We start from the raw sequence: 15,297 nt of genomic DNA, 5'->3' as shown, positions 1-15,297 counted from the left end.
CCCCTCCTCCTCTCCCTTCCGTTTCTTCCACCACCTTCTCTCCTCCCCCCCGCTCCCATTCCCCTCAGAATATCTTGTCCTGTTCCCCTTCTCTGGGGTAACATGCATATCTCTCTTAGGGTCCTCCCTGTTTCCCAGACTCTCTGGCGGTGGCATTGTAGGTTGGCACACCACTGATCCATCTCTAAAATCCATATATGAGTGAGTACATACCATGTTTCTCTTTTTGTGACTGGGTTACCTCACTCAGGATGGTTTCTTCTACTGTCATCCATTAGCCTGGGAATTTCAACACTCCAATAACATTTTCCACTGGGTAGTACACCATTGTGTAAATGTACCACATTTTCTCTATCCACTCTTTTGTTGAGTGGCATCTAGGTTGCTTCAAAGTTCTGGCTATTACAAATAACACTGTATGAATATAGTGGAACAGATATCTTTGTTGTATGAATGTGCCTCTTTTGGGTATATGCCTAAGAGTGGAATTGCTGGATCTTGTGGTAGACTGATTCCCACTTTCTTGAGGAATCTCCATACTGATTTCAAAGTGGATGTACAAGTTTACAATTCCACCAGCAGTGAAGGAGTGTTCCCCTCTCTCCACATTCTGTCCAGCATAAACTGTCATTGATGTTTTTGATTATAGTTTTTCTGACAGGAGTGAGATGGTGTCTCAGAGTTGTTTTGATTTGCATTTCCTTGATGGCTAAGGATGTTGAACACTACCTCAAGTGTCTCTCAACCATTTTAGACTCCTCTATTGAGAATTCTCTATTTAGCTCTGTAGCCCACCTTTTAATTGGATCCTTTGGTGCTTTGGACAATTGCTTCTTGAGTTCTTTTTAAATTTTGGAGATCAGCCCTCTGTCAGATGTGGGGTTAGTGAATATTTTTTCCCATTCTGTGAGCTGCCTTTTTGTCTTGTTAACTGTGTCCTTTGCCTTAGAGAAACGTCTCAGTCTCCAAATGTCCCATGTATTAATTGTTGACTTCAGTGTCTGTGCTACTGGTGTTACGTTCAGAAAGCAGTCTCCTGTACAAACTCGTTCAAGGGTACCTACAAATTTTTCTTCTAAGAGTTTCAGTGTGGCTGGATTGATGTTAATGTCTTTGATCCATTTGGACATAAGTTTTGTGCATGGCAATAGACATAGATCTATCCACATTCTTCTACATGCCAGCATCCAGTTCTGACAGCACAATTTGTTGAAGATGCTTTCTTTTATCCATTGTATAGGTGGGTTAATATACATATGTGGGTTAATATCAGGATGTTCAATTCAATTCCATTCATTTACCTGTAGTTTTTTGTGCCAATACCAAGCCATTTTCAGGACTATAGCTCTATAATAGAGCTTGAAATCAGGGATGGTGATGCCTCCGGACATTGCTTTATTGAATAGGGTTGTTCTCGCTATCCTGGGTCTTTGTTTTTCCATATAAAGTTGATTATTATTCTTTTAAAGTCTGTGAAGGATTGTACTGGAATTTTAATAGGGATTGCATTGAATCTATAGGTTGCTTTTGAAAGGATTGCCATTTTTAATACATTGATCCTACCTATCCAAGAGCATGGGAGCTGTCTTCTTTAGTTTCTTTCTTTAAAGAATCAAAATTCTTGTGATACAGGTCTTTCACCTGTTTGGTTAGCATTACCCCAAGGTAGTTTATGTTGTTTGTGGCAATTGTAAAGGGTGAGGTTACTCTGATTTCTTTCTCATCCCTTTTATTATCTGTATATAGTAGGGCTAGTGATTTTCTTGAGTTGATCTTGTATTCTGCCACTTTACTGAATGTATTTATCAGCTGTAGGAGTTCCCTGGTAGAGTTTTTTGGTCACTTATATAAACTATCATATCATCTGCAAATAGTGAAAGTTGACCTCTTCATTTCCAATTTGTATACCCTTGAACTCCTTTTGTTGTCATATTGCTCTAGCTAGAACTTCAAGTACAATATTGAAGAAGTATGGAGAGAGTGGACAGCCTTGTCTTGTTCCTGATTTTAGAGGAATCCCATTGAATTTCTGTCCCTTTAATTTGATGTTGGTGGTTGGTTACTGGAAATAGCTTTTATTTTGTTTAGGTATGCTCCTGTTATCCTGGATCTCTCCAAGACCTTTATCATGAAGGAGTTTTGGATTTTGTCAAAGGCTTTTTCAGCACCCAGTGGCATGATTATGTGATTTTTATTTCTCATCTTGTTTACATGGTGGATTACATTGATAGATTTTCATATGTTGAACCATCCCTACATCCCTGAGATGAAACCTACTTGATCATGGTGGATAATTGTTTTGACGTATTCTTGAATCTGATTTGCCAGTCTTTTCTTGAGCATTTTCACATGAATGTTCTTGGGGGATATTGGTCTGAAGTTCTCTTTCTTAGGTGGCTTGTGTATCAAGGTTATTGAAGCCTTACAAAAAGAGTTTGGCAAAGTCCCTTATGTTTCTATTGTGTGGAATACTTTGAGAAGAATTGGTATAAGTTGCTCTTTGAATTTCTTGTAGTATTCTGCACTAAGGCCATTTGAACCTGGCCTTTTTTTGGTTGGGAGAAATTTTATGACTGCTTCTATTTCCATAGGGGTTATAGGTCTATTTAAATTGCTTGTCTCTTCTTGATTTAATTTTGGCAAATGATATCTAGTGGAGTACAGGTTTTCAAAGTATGACCTGATGATTCTCTGAATCTTATCCAACCTTTTACTCTGAGGTAATGTCTGTCGTTGAAGTTGAAGTGTGTTTCTTGTATGCTGCAATATGATAGATTCTGTCTTTGTATCCATTCTGTTGACCTGTGTCTTTTTATAGGCAAATTAAGACCATTAATATTGAGGGCGATTAAGGATCATTGAGTGTTAATTCTTGTCTGTTTTTGATTTGTTGGTGGTGGTGTTATTGTTTGTGGATTTACCCTGCTTTTTCTTTTGGCTTTTGGTACACTTGGATTATCTATTGCCTATGTTTTTGTGAGCGTAGTTACCTTCTGTAAATTGAAGTTTGTCTTCCAGTACTTTCTGTAGTGCTTAATTTGTGGATATGTATTGGTTAAATCTGGTTTTGTCTGTAACAACTTATTTTCTCCATCCATAGTGATTGAAAGCTTTGCTGGGTGTAGTAGTCTGGGCTGACATCCATGGTCTCTTAGTCTTTGTAGGATATCTATCCAGGACCTTCTGGCTTTTAGAGTTTCCATGGAGAAGAAAGGTGTGGTTCTGTTAGGTTTGTCTGTATATGTTACTTGGCCTTTTTCCTTTGCTGCTCTTAATATCCTTTCTTTAATCTGTATGTTTGATGTTTTTATTTTTATGTGGCGAGGGGACTTTTTGTGATCTACTCTATTTGGTGTTCTGTAGAATTCTTGTACTTTCATGGCCATGTCTTTCTTTAGTTTGGGAAAGTTTTCTTCTATGATTTTGTTGAATATGTTTTCTGAACCTTTGAGCTGAGGTTCTTCACCTTCTTCTATCCATATTATTCTTAGGTTTGGCCTTTTCACGGTGTCCCATATTTCCTGGATATTTTGTGTTAGGGATATATTTGGTTTAAGATTTTCTTTGGTCAATGAATCTATTTCTCCTAGTAAATCTTCAATGCCTGAGATTCTCTCTACTAACTCCTGTATTCTGTTGGTTATGCTTGCATCTGTAGTTCCTGATCACTTATCGAGCTTTTCTATTTCCAGCATTCCCTCTGACTGTTTTTTTTTATTGTTTCTATTTCAGCTTTCAAATCTTGCACTATTGGAACTATTTCTTGAAATTTTGAGTTTGTCTTTTCCTCCATTTCTTGACTTTTTGTTTGTTTTTTTCTTCTATTTCTTTAAAGGATTTTTTCATTTCTTCTCTTAGGGTCTCTGTCATTTTCATGAAGTTGTTTTTAAGGTCATTCTCTTCTGCTTCATCTGTGTTGTGACATTCGGATCTTGCTGATGTACAGTCCCTAGATTCTGGTGGCATCATATTGGTCTTTCTATCATTGAATTTGTTCTTATATTGTCTTCTCATCCCTTCTTTCAGTGGGTACAGGTAAGGTCTCTTCCTTTCCTGGTGGATATGTGTCCAAGGTTCTCTTCCAGTGGGTGTAAGCAGGTCCAATACACTAACGGGTGTCACAGTGGGTGCAGACAGGTCTGAGGCAATCCCTCTCCTGGTGGGTGGGAGCTCTGCTCTCTGAACTCAGCCCTCTGCCCTCTGCCCTGAGTTGGGGCAGGAGTAGATCTGCTCTCTCAGCAGGCTTCTGGTCGCTCAGTCTTCCTGGGGTGAGTTGAGCTGTCTCACTGGATAGAATCTTAAAACATTGTAGCATTCAGAGTTTGGCAGGGTCCGTATGCCATGCTCTTAAACAATTCTATAGTGAGAAAAGAAGAAGTGGAGGAGAAAAATATAAAAATCATGTTGTTCAGTGAAAACAGGGGTAAAGTTGAAAGTTGAAAGCAAAACCTGTGCCAAGAAAACAAAATGTAAGTATTAGACACTAAAACCTTTAACAGAATCCTCTTTCTCTGCACTGCAACAACAAGAAAGGCACCCAGGTGAGAGATCCTACCATAGAAGACTTATGACAGTTCACATCCCTTTGGAAGGAGAGGTTCTAAACTCAGTATGTTGCAAGACTTTACTGCTGAAAAAGAGCTTCCTAAGAAAGTATTTCCCAGGGGTCATCATGGAAGGCACACAGGTTAAAGCAACTGTGGTGCAAGCCAAGCAGTTCACAGCTTCACCTGACAGCAGAATGCAGCAGCATTGTCCATGGAGGACATTGCTTAGCCAAGGAAGTTGTAAGAGAGATGCATCTTTGATGAAGTTCTGGAAGGCCACTGAGGTAGGTCAGTATGAGACAAGTTTGGATCCCCCTAAAGAAAGCCACAGGAGACCACAGTGTGAAAGCTGCAGCAGACACTCAAGCATGTGAAAATGTCAGGACAGGAGTACCTCCAGTTAGGAAAGCTGCATGTAGCCAGTGGATCCAGCCCAGGAGTATGTGTGCTCCAGACAGCATAGAGGATCAGGTGACCCAAATTCTCTGACACCTGCAGATTTTGTGTTTTCTTTGCTGTGTTTTGTTTTTGCTCTGGCTCAGTATTTCCTTGCTAAGCTACCATTTCTCCAATGTGGAAAGAGAATAACTGCTCTGTGCCATTGCATATTATATCTATGAAACCTATCTCTGATTTTACAGAGACTCGAAGATACAAGGTCACATGTACAATTTAACAAGTATTGGAACAGTTAAAGGCTCAGGACTTTTATAGTTAGACTGAAGAGATTTTACATTATGATTTGTTCATGAGCTTTTGAGGGCTGAGAGGTGGGATTACTCAAAGCAATGCCACAGTTATCTACCAAACAGCCATCCCTGAAAATGTATAGAAAAATAACATACAGACTGAGCAGGTTGTATTGATATATTTAGAAATATGTATGTTTATTCATACAGTTATGTGTCTGTAACAACAATTAATAAAAAGAAGAAGCCTTGGATTTGAAATGGTGGTATATGGAAGGATTTGAAGGGATAAAAGTGGAAAAGGTATAATTGTATTATATTCTAAAAATAAGAGAAATAATTTCTAAAAAGTGATACTGTTGGATGCAATGTTCATAAGGGATACACTTTTAACAAGTAATATTTATATAGAATTTATATTTATATAATATCAAATAGACGGGCTGTAGAATCACCCAGCAAACCAATTTTAACCCTGCTGTGAAGGAGTAAATAGCTTGGGTTAATTAACACAGAAAGACCAGTTAAAATGCAGGTAGCACTATTCCAAGAACTGGGGTCCTGGGCTGCACAAAAGGACATAGGAAGCTGGTGAGTCGTGTTATGAACCTCTGCTTTCTGACTGCTGAAGCAGGGCAACTTCAGATTCCTGCTGCGGTGACTCGTGGACTATATGCTCAAATCATGAGGCAAAATAAACCCCATGTCAGGCATTTGAGCCCAACAATGAGATAAGTGAGCTAATTCATCTTCCTTGAGTTCCTTCTCTCTGGTGGAGAGAGATATAAGCACCTTATTTCTATTCAGTGTGGAAAACATAATGGCTGGGATCTGATTCACTGGAATGAGAAATGAAAGAACGGTAACTATCCCCTCACCAGAGCACTTTCTTATATCACCTTATCAATTCAAGCTTTTTTCATTTGAACTTTGTTCCAGGCTTTTTCTTTTAGGCCACCAACCAGCTCCCAAATCATTACACAGAGACGACTTAGTAGTTTTGAATGCTCAGTCTGACTAGCTCTTTCAACTTAAATTAACCTGCTTCTCTTTATCTGCATTTTGCCTCCCTTACTTTTTACCTTCTTTCTTTCTGTATTACTTCCTTTCCTGCTGTCTCTATGTCTGGCTGGTGGTAGCTGCCTGGCTGCTTGCCCTGGAATGTCCCTCGTCCTCTCCTCCATCTTCTCTCTTTCTTGCTCTTCTCCACCCTCGAGCCTAGATTTCTCCTCTTTATAATCTGTCTACCTTACCTAGCTGCTGGCTGTTTAGCTCTTTGTTAGACTAATCAGGTGCCTTAGGCAGGCAAAGGGAAACAAATGCAACACAGTTTTACATAATTAAACAAATGAAGCATAAACAAAAGTATCACACCTTTACACAGTTAAAGCGATATTGTGCAGCATAAACAAAGACAACACATGCTTGCCTAGTTAAAATAATATCTCACAATAGAACTTTATTCTTAAGTACTTTACATGTGTGGATTTAAAGCACATACAGATGGTTTGAGGTTTGAATTCAGTGCTGTACAAAGTAGGTATGATGCTATACGCCTATAATACCATCCTTGGGAAGGTGGAGACAGGAGGATTAAAAGTTCAAGATCATCCTTGACTCTATAATGAATACAAAATCAGCACTGGCTGAATGACAAATCTGTCTCACAAAGGAAAGAAAGAAAATAAAAGATTAAATAGTTTAAGCCTTTCAGTTTTCAAATGGTTAATATATAACCATAGATAATAGGAGTCTTTCCTGTTTTATTGATCTTATTGAGACAAGTGTGACTGACCTTAGCATATTGTAAATCAAATATAAGGAAATATTCCTTAGCTTATATAAATTATATATAAGAATGTGTTTATATACAGGATGGCACAATACCTCAGAAATTCATGCATCCAATGCTAGGACCAGTTGTTGAATTAACTTAAATTCAAATAGTATTTACTGAGTGGCTATTCACAGGTAGATGATCTGAGCATATAGCATGTTGTTATAAATATGCTAAAAGCATAAAGATTCTTAATTCTAAAAATATGAAAAGCACTATAAAGTCAAGAACCCCCAAATGTGGGTGTCAGTGAGGAGGCCTAAGTAACCTATTGACCCTTGGGTAGTAAATCAGTATTTATCCCAGGTATACAAATGGACTTTGGGCACCCATCCAACAATGAGAAATGCACTCTCACCCTGGACTCTTGGGAGAGGGTCTAGGCCCTGCCCTGGATGAGACGACAGACTATGGACACCCCCATGGAAGGCCTCACCCTCCCTGGGGAAATGAGGGGATATTGAAGGGGTTGTTGGGAAGGAGTGGGAGGAGGGTAGGGAAAGGGAGAGGGACCTGGAATTGATATGTGAAGCAACCTTGTTTCTAATTTAAATTAAAAAAGAATAAAAAATAATTAAAAGAAACTTTTTTCTGACCTCCATATCCCTCAGTTTTCTAAAGAATTGCTTAATTCTTGATAAAATGTCCCTGAAGATGTCATAAAAATCCAATATTTAGTCTTTACTCCAAATTCCTTGTGTTAATACAAATCATAATTAGGTAAAGTTTTCCTTTGCATAAAATAAAGATATTGTGGCCATATTATAGAAGTCTTTGGAAGTTATGAGGCCTATATATTATGAGCCTCATGCATAGAACCAAGTAAGTACTGTGTCATAATTAACTCTTCCAGACTGAATATCTCTTGAAATTTCTGAAGAAAAAAATATTTAGATGTTACTCATCACACTGCAAAAGCACCAAATACCATTTTTTCATAAGTTAAACATTACATGTGATTTTGAATTTCTCTTAAATTTTTTCTATGACACCTCTCATGAGTAAGAAATGTCTATTGTTTATCATGTGTGTATGTATGCATGCACATATGTGTATGCTCATGTGTGTACATACTGAGGCCAGAACAGACCTTTGGCTATTTTCCTCTATTTCTCTCAATATTATTCCCTTAAGAAGTAATATCTACTAAACTAGAAACACACTTCTGTTCACTACCTAGGTGTCTCTGCTCCAATTGCTGGGGTTCTTGACACAGGCATTCATGCCTGGTTTTTTATGTAGGTGCTAAAGATTCAAACACTGGTTCCAATATTTGCAGAGCAATGCCTTTACCCACAGAACCATATCTTCAGCCCCTGATTTTACCTTTAAAATGCTATGAATTCAGTTTTTCTCCTGACCACTCCCATTACCCATCTTTATCTCTATAGCCTTTTATTTAGTAAATTCTTTGATTTTCCTCAAGAAAATGTTACAAATTTGGCAGGTTGAAACAAGAGAAATTAATTTTATTTTATTCTATAATGCAAAAGTCTAAATTCAAACTGTCCATAAAGACATACTTTGAACCTCAAAGGAAAGAAAGGCTCATTAGTGGTTTTCAACACCTTTAGCTTCTTGTTACACTCTGATGAAATGTTAGTCTATGCCTTGACTAGAATTGACTTACTCTGCTTGTCTTGTCCACATTTCACTCTTCTGTAACATCAGTCATTAGGTTAGGCACCAAGCTAATTAACAATGGCCTCAGCTTGGCCATGTCTGTAAAAACCTTGCATTGGTATGGTGGCTACCTTTCTGTGCTTGACAAAACAAAACAAAACTCAGGAAGGATGTTTTTAGGCTCACACATCATAAAAGTGCACTCAATTATGGTGGGGGAGAGCATGGAATCAAAAGTGTCTTGGTCCATGGCATTGACCAGAAATCAGGGAAAAAAGAATATCATTGCTCAGTTGACTTTCTCTCCTTTTCCTTTTCTTTTTTTATCAACTCAAGATCCAAGATCATGGGATGGTGCTATTTATATGCAAGAAGGGTCTTCTATCTCTGGATAAGCACCCTCAACACACCTTCACAGATATGCCAGAAGTGTGTCTCCTAGATGACTCTCCATCCAGTCAAATTGGCAATGAAGATTAATCATTGCAGCCTCTGCCTCTAAATAAGGTGATTTTCAGATAGGAATTAAGTAAATCTCAGATGGTTAAATCTTCACCATATCTTCATATACCTCTACCCCACTGCTGCTCTGATTTGAATACATGATTCAATTTCTACAACTTCATACCTTGTCTCCCTGAACAATTGTTGAATAAGAAAATTCTCCATGCCAAAATGGCACCATCTTCAAAAGTTGAGCATGACCTGCTTGGAAAATATTGTCACAGCTGGGATTGCTGACTGTTACCATTCTCTCATAGAAGAGGGTAGAGAGCAAAGATACCTTCATTTGAGTATATAGCTATTCCTCCCAGCCAATTGTGTGCAGTCCACGCCCTAAATGCATATGGTCACAGAGTCTTGAAGAGGGGCTAGATAGTATGAAGTAGGAAAGATTAGTAAAGGGCATCCAATTTCCACAGCCACACAACAGTCATTATCCGTAAGGTGACATTATGGTTGCTTTAGGATCACCCAGGCTTTTGTCAGAAATTCCTCACCTGTGGTCTCTAAATAACCCAAAAACACATTCATTCCCCAGAATGAAATTTGGTGAAAGCTAACTTGTTTGTTACTGAAGCTTTATGGGGAGTGAAGGCAGACATTGCCTTGCTCCAGGACAGGTTAAAAAAATTCTCATATCAATTATTCATCTAATAAGAACTAGAATATATAATTATTTCCCAGGTAAAATGGAAATAATTGAACTCAATCTCTACAGTAATGCTCCATTTCCCTTGAAAAGAATCAAATCCTGAAAATGATGAAAAATTCATCTTGATTTCCCAATGCCAGCATGCTTCTACACTTACCCAGGGCTACGCTCAGAAGTAATATCCCAGGGACTCATTCAGTTTCTCCTACATTAAGCCCCTTTTTCTGAGGTGCACACCATGGGGTATTTGTATGCTGTGTTCCACTTAAGTGGGATGCTAGCTCTCCATAACCTCCATGGACGAATAATTTGCTCTATTTCTTAAATGTTTAAATGTCCCTTAGCAGAGTGTTGTTTCTGATGCTGCCAGAGAAATTAACATTCCTCTTTACTCTACTCAGCACAATATCTTATTTGTGTTCATTCTAAATAGACGTCTCAAAACTTCATTTTATCTATTTATTTGCTTACATTGGAGACTATCCCCCAAAACACACACACACACACACACACACACACACACACACACACACACACACACACACGTCCAGGCTCACACACACACACATGCCCAGGCTCACACACAGTACAGGAAGTGTTGGACTCCACAAGACAAAGGTGTCATAGGGAAGCCATTCGATCTTTCATTAGAACTTGCAAAAGAGTAAGAATATGACTCAGAAAAATTTTAGTTTTCTAGCTAACTAAAGAGGGAGCTAAGAAGAGATGAAAAAACATATCATCCCGTCTTCTCAAGATCTTCTCAGTCTTCTGACTGCCACGGGGAGCAATAATTTGCATCTTTGAAGAAGGAGTAGGCATCTGCACTTCTACCACCCCTCCAGAAGTTAATGTAATCTCTAGAAAGAGATAAAGCACAGCTACCAAATGCAGTTCAAATTGCACACACCATAACCCTACCCTCAAATAACACTTTAGACAATGTCCAGCATTCCATGAAAATTAGCTCCAGTCTTTTCTGAAAGTTTAAAAATGTGAATCATATGAGATTTACTGGGTAGCATGCTTCTTATAGTAATTATTGGTTGGACAGTAGGGCAGTCCATTTAATGAAAGTTACATTAATATTTTATGTAACATGTGATGAAAAAAATCACTGCAAATGCTCAGTGGAAAGACAGTGGAAAAAATGAAAAAGTCTTAAAAGTTGGAGAAGTAAGATAATAAAGCAGGTAATAAAATACATGTAGAAATGTTATATAGAGTGCCAGGAAAGGGATCTTTCAAGAAAATGAGCTCTATTTTGCTATGCAAGCTGGAAAAACTGAGGATCCCTAACACCCATACAAAAAACTTGCAAGTCTTAAACTTGCAATCCCAGCATTGGAGGTGTGGAGTTATTTGGATTCCTGTGCTCATTCTCCAGCCTCTCTAGAATAATTATTGAGCCCCAAGTCTAGATGTAGACCCTGGTTTAAAAACAAGTCGAGCAGCTCCTGAGGAACATCTTACTCTCAAGTTTAACCTCTGGCCTCCTCATGCATCTACATGGACAGGCACTCATGGGCACATACACCACCGCACACATGTATAACCACGGGAGAGGAAAAAGGGGGGATGAAGACGGAGGGAGGGGGAGAGAGAGAGAGAGAGAGAGAGAGAGAGAGAGAGAGAGAGAGAGAGAGAGAGGGAGAGAGAGAGAGATGTGTAGGAAAGCAAATCTAGAGATAGAAATTATTTAGAAGAGTCTTTGGAGTAAAGTAACTGTGCTGTTTTGTGAGAGTCAAGTGCCATGGTAATTTTACCTAATTATGGAAAGATTTTATATTTCTAAATGTGTGCTTGGTACAATTTGACAATTTATTTTCCATTTTTGCATTTATCACTTTTTATAGCAGCCTAATAGGTTGCTTTTCTTTTGAATTCCAAAAATTATGGTTATGTTTTCTTTGAATTTTAGTCTTTTGCACACTTTTTTCACCTAACATATGGTCTCTTCAAAGTGCTTTTGTTCTCTTTCACTTGATAAAAACATGTGTACAAATTATCCACATGTTTCTACCTTTCCCATCACTATAAACACGTTCATGCTATACTTTCTAGAACACACACTGTTTATCAATTGTAGTGTAATTCATTAATACTATTTCAGTAGTATATTTTAATATCTTATTGAAATGCAGTACTGAATGTTAATTAAAGCTCCTTCAATATTTGCAGCAAACCTTGAGAAATTTACCTCTTTGTGATTTGTTAATCACTAGTTCAATTACATAATGTGTGCTCATGTTCATTCATGTGCACACACACAGGCACATAGACACTCAAACAAGGATGCTTATGTGTTACTAGATTTTTAAAAAAGTAATATGTATTCCTTGAAAATTTCACACATGTATACAGTGTATTCCAACCATATCCAATCCTCTCCCTTAACTCCCTCTAGATGACTCCTCTTCCATCCCCTCCCAACTTCAGGTCCTTTCTTTTCAAAGATTTACTGAGTCCAGTTAGTAATGCCTATATGCAAATGGGTGTAGAACCATCCACTGGGATATGGACAACCTATTATTGGCCACTCTTCCCCAGGATCCACCAACTGCAAATACTTTCTCAGCTAGAGATGAGCCTTGGAACACCAATCTCCACCCATGGTGGAATTTTAGCTGGCTTGAGCTTGTGTGTGTGACCACAGCTGCTGCAAGCTCATGTGTGCAATAGCCATGCCACATCCAGAAGACATCATTTCATACCACCCTGGACCATCCTGGGTTTTACAGTCTTTCTGTCCCCTCTTCTGTGCTATTCATTTGATGGCTGAGAAAGTGACATTGGAAGGAAGTTAGCAACATGGCCAAATTCATGTTTGATAACCTAGATACAGTCCTACATTTTCCCCAACACCTGGCAAATCTAACTGTAACGAAAACTGACTTTACTGTATTTTGGGGGTCCTTGCTCACCTACCTATGTACCGCATAGAAAACTCAATAAATGTGTGTTAAAGAAATTATCAATTGAAATCTACCCCCTAGTGCTCTACCTCACCTCCAAGACTCTAGATTTTGTTGTTTTCTTTTTAATAAAAAAAACATTGTGTTCCTTCAGTGTTGACAAATAAAACAAATCATTGAGGTCATTTAAATCATTTTAGTCCACAGACACATATGTTTGCAAAGGTTGCTTTTTACATATTGATTTCCAGCAAGTCAAACACCAATGAAATATTTCATTGTAATTGCATCCAAACAATTGAAGTTCAAGTCAGGTTTCTGATCTTTGATTTAAATTTGCTTCCTTTATTCACATGGATTTTGTGAAAACTAAATAGTAATATTTTAAATGCCCCTTATGTGACTTGACAGATTCTAAGTAAATACACCCACACTCTGAAAATGCACATCCAACGTTAACCTTTTGAAAATTCACACCACACTAAGGACATCATAAATGATTCACCAATGACAGACATAGAGGTAATTTTTATGACCTGAACCATGAATAGCATTTTAGTTCTTGATTCAAGTGACTCCACTGAGCCAGGAGTTTCAAAAATAACCCTTCTGCTGATAAGGAGATTTACGGAGAAGAAAAAATCCTGAGTCAACTATTTATCTGGGACCAAATTCTGTGAACTAAGCTTAGCTCAAGCAAGAGGTTTTCTAAGCAGTTCATTTATTTTAATATGGCACAAACATTTTGGAGTTACACTGTAGCGTGTTTTCACAGGACTTTTACAGAAGGGGTGGGCAAAGCCTGGAGGTAACATTTCATGCATTCTTGCAGATAAGAATTGAGCATCCCTTAGAAGCCAAGTTCTGTGTAGATGCTCTCAGGGATGCACAGGCCTATTATCAAGGGAATAAAAACAAGTGCATCAATTGTGATGCTATGACAAATTATCAGAGGAGAAAATATTATAAATGCTACAGGAAAAGGGACAAATGTAAACTTTTAAAAAATATCCCAACTACAGATGAAGTACATTGTTTTTCAATGGAAATGAGGAAGACCTAATGACATTTTAACAGAATGCTGTATCTCAAACTTCTTCATACATAAATGATAATTGGAAAGCAAGTTGAAACTGAAATTTTGGGACCATCGCAAAAGATTTGTACTTAAAAGGCCATGATATCTAACCAGAATCTCTGTTAATAGATAGTACTTTAAAAACTACCCTAAAAACTAAGTAGCACTTTAGGGTATGTGCTAGCATTTTACAAGATAAATACCATTGAATAGATGGTGGCAAAGGAGTTCTAGTTACATGAAAGGACAGGAAGGTAGAAATATCTTCTGATATCTATGGGCCTTTGAATCCCTACTGCATCCCTATGAATCGACTTAAACAGTGATGCTTTCTTGGTGAGAATTTGTACAGACTTCCAACTAAGACATCAGCCATAGTACCAGTTTATCTTACATACAAACCACCCATAGGTTGCCCCTCGTTGATGAACACTATGTCAAGTAAAAGCAAGTGGTCCTGGGATTACAGGTTCTTCTAAACAGCTGTAGGACTCCAGGAGGGAAGACATCTTCACTGCAGTGCTTCAGAGAACAGAAAAGTGTAAGCCAAGTTTGAAGTAAGGTAAGGGCATGTGAGGACCTGTAGCTCTGTTGTCTTGGTGATGACAGAAAGGCTCATCTGACATTCATTTTCTGCAGCCAGGAGGCACCACTCTTTGAAAATATGTACGGATGTTTATTATATTCAGTTGGACATAGTTGATGGTGTCCTGTGATCTCCATTTTCAATTAGACACAAGCTCAGATCATCCCCTCATTTATATTTTATTGTCCCCCACATCCCTACTTTATACAGTATCAGCCTTCACTTAACATTTAAGGCAGGAAAGAAGCCTTGCCATCTTCATTTGTGTCACCGTATGATTATTTCAGTCCACTCTGGAAGGTAGGAGCAGGAGAAACCTCTGTATGGTTGGTAAGTAGTACAGCACACCAAAGCTAATGTCCCACCAATGAGACTGTGTAAATGCCCATCACCACAAAAAGCTTCAAAAGTGGAGAACACTATAGCTGAGGTGTGGGACATGGAAGGGACTGAATATCCAAGAATTAACATCACATCAGAAGCAGATAATGAAGGATATTGAAGGCCACAGCAAAGGACATTTTAACATCAGCTGATAAAGTACCATTAAACCTTATTAAAGATGAGGTACAATAGCTCAATCCAACTGGGCTACAAGAACATGGAGAAACTGGTTAAGGGGAGAAGGCATAGGAACTGGGAGACACAGATTGCTTCTACAATGCTTCCCTTATGACACCTCAGGTTGATCTGTTAAAGAAATCTCTGGTAATATTCAGAGCAGATTCACAAAGACCTTATTATGAATATTAATTTAAATGCTTATGTTTTAAAAGTACATGCCTAAATAATGAAAACTTGAAGCATTATATCTATATATTTTCCTTTCCTGTCACATATTTCTAGCACTGGTATCTTCCTACTAC

The sequence above is a fragment of the Mesocricetus auratus genome, unplaced genomic scaffold (genome assembly GCF_017639785.1).
Source record: "Mesocricetus auratus isolate SY011 unplaced genomic scaffold, BCM_Maur_2.0 Super-Scaffold_100011, whole genome shotgun sequence".
In the NCBI taxonomy this organism is placed as follows: Eukaryota; Metazoa; Chordata; class Mammalia; order Rodentia; family Cricetidae; genus Mesocricetus; species Mesocricetus auratus.
The sequence above is the reverse complement of the archived record's forward strand: the minus strand, read 5'-3'. Positions refer to the sequence as shown.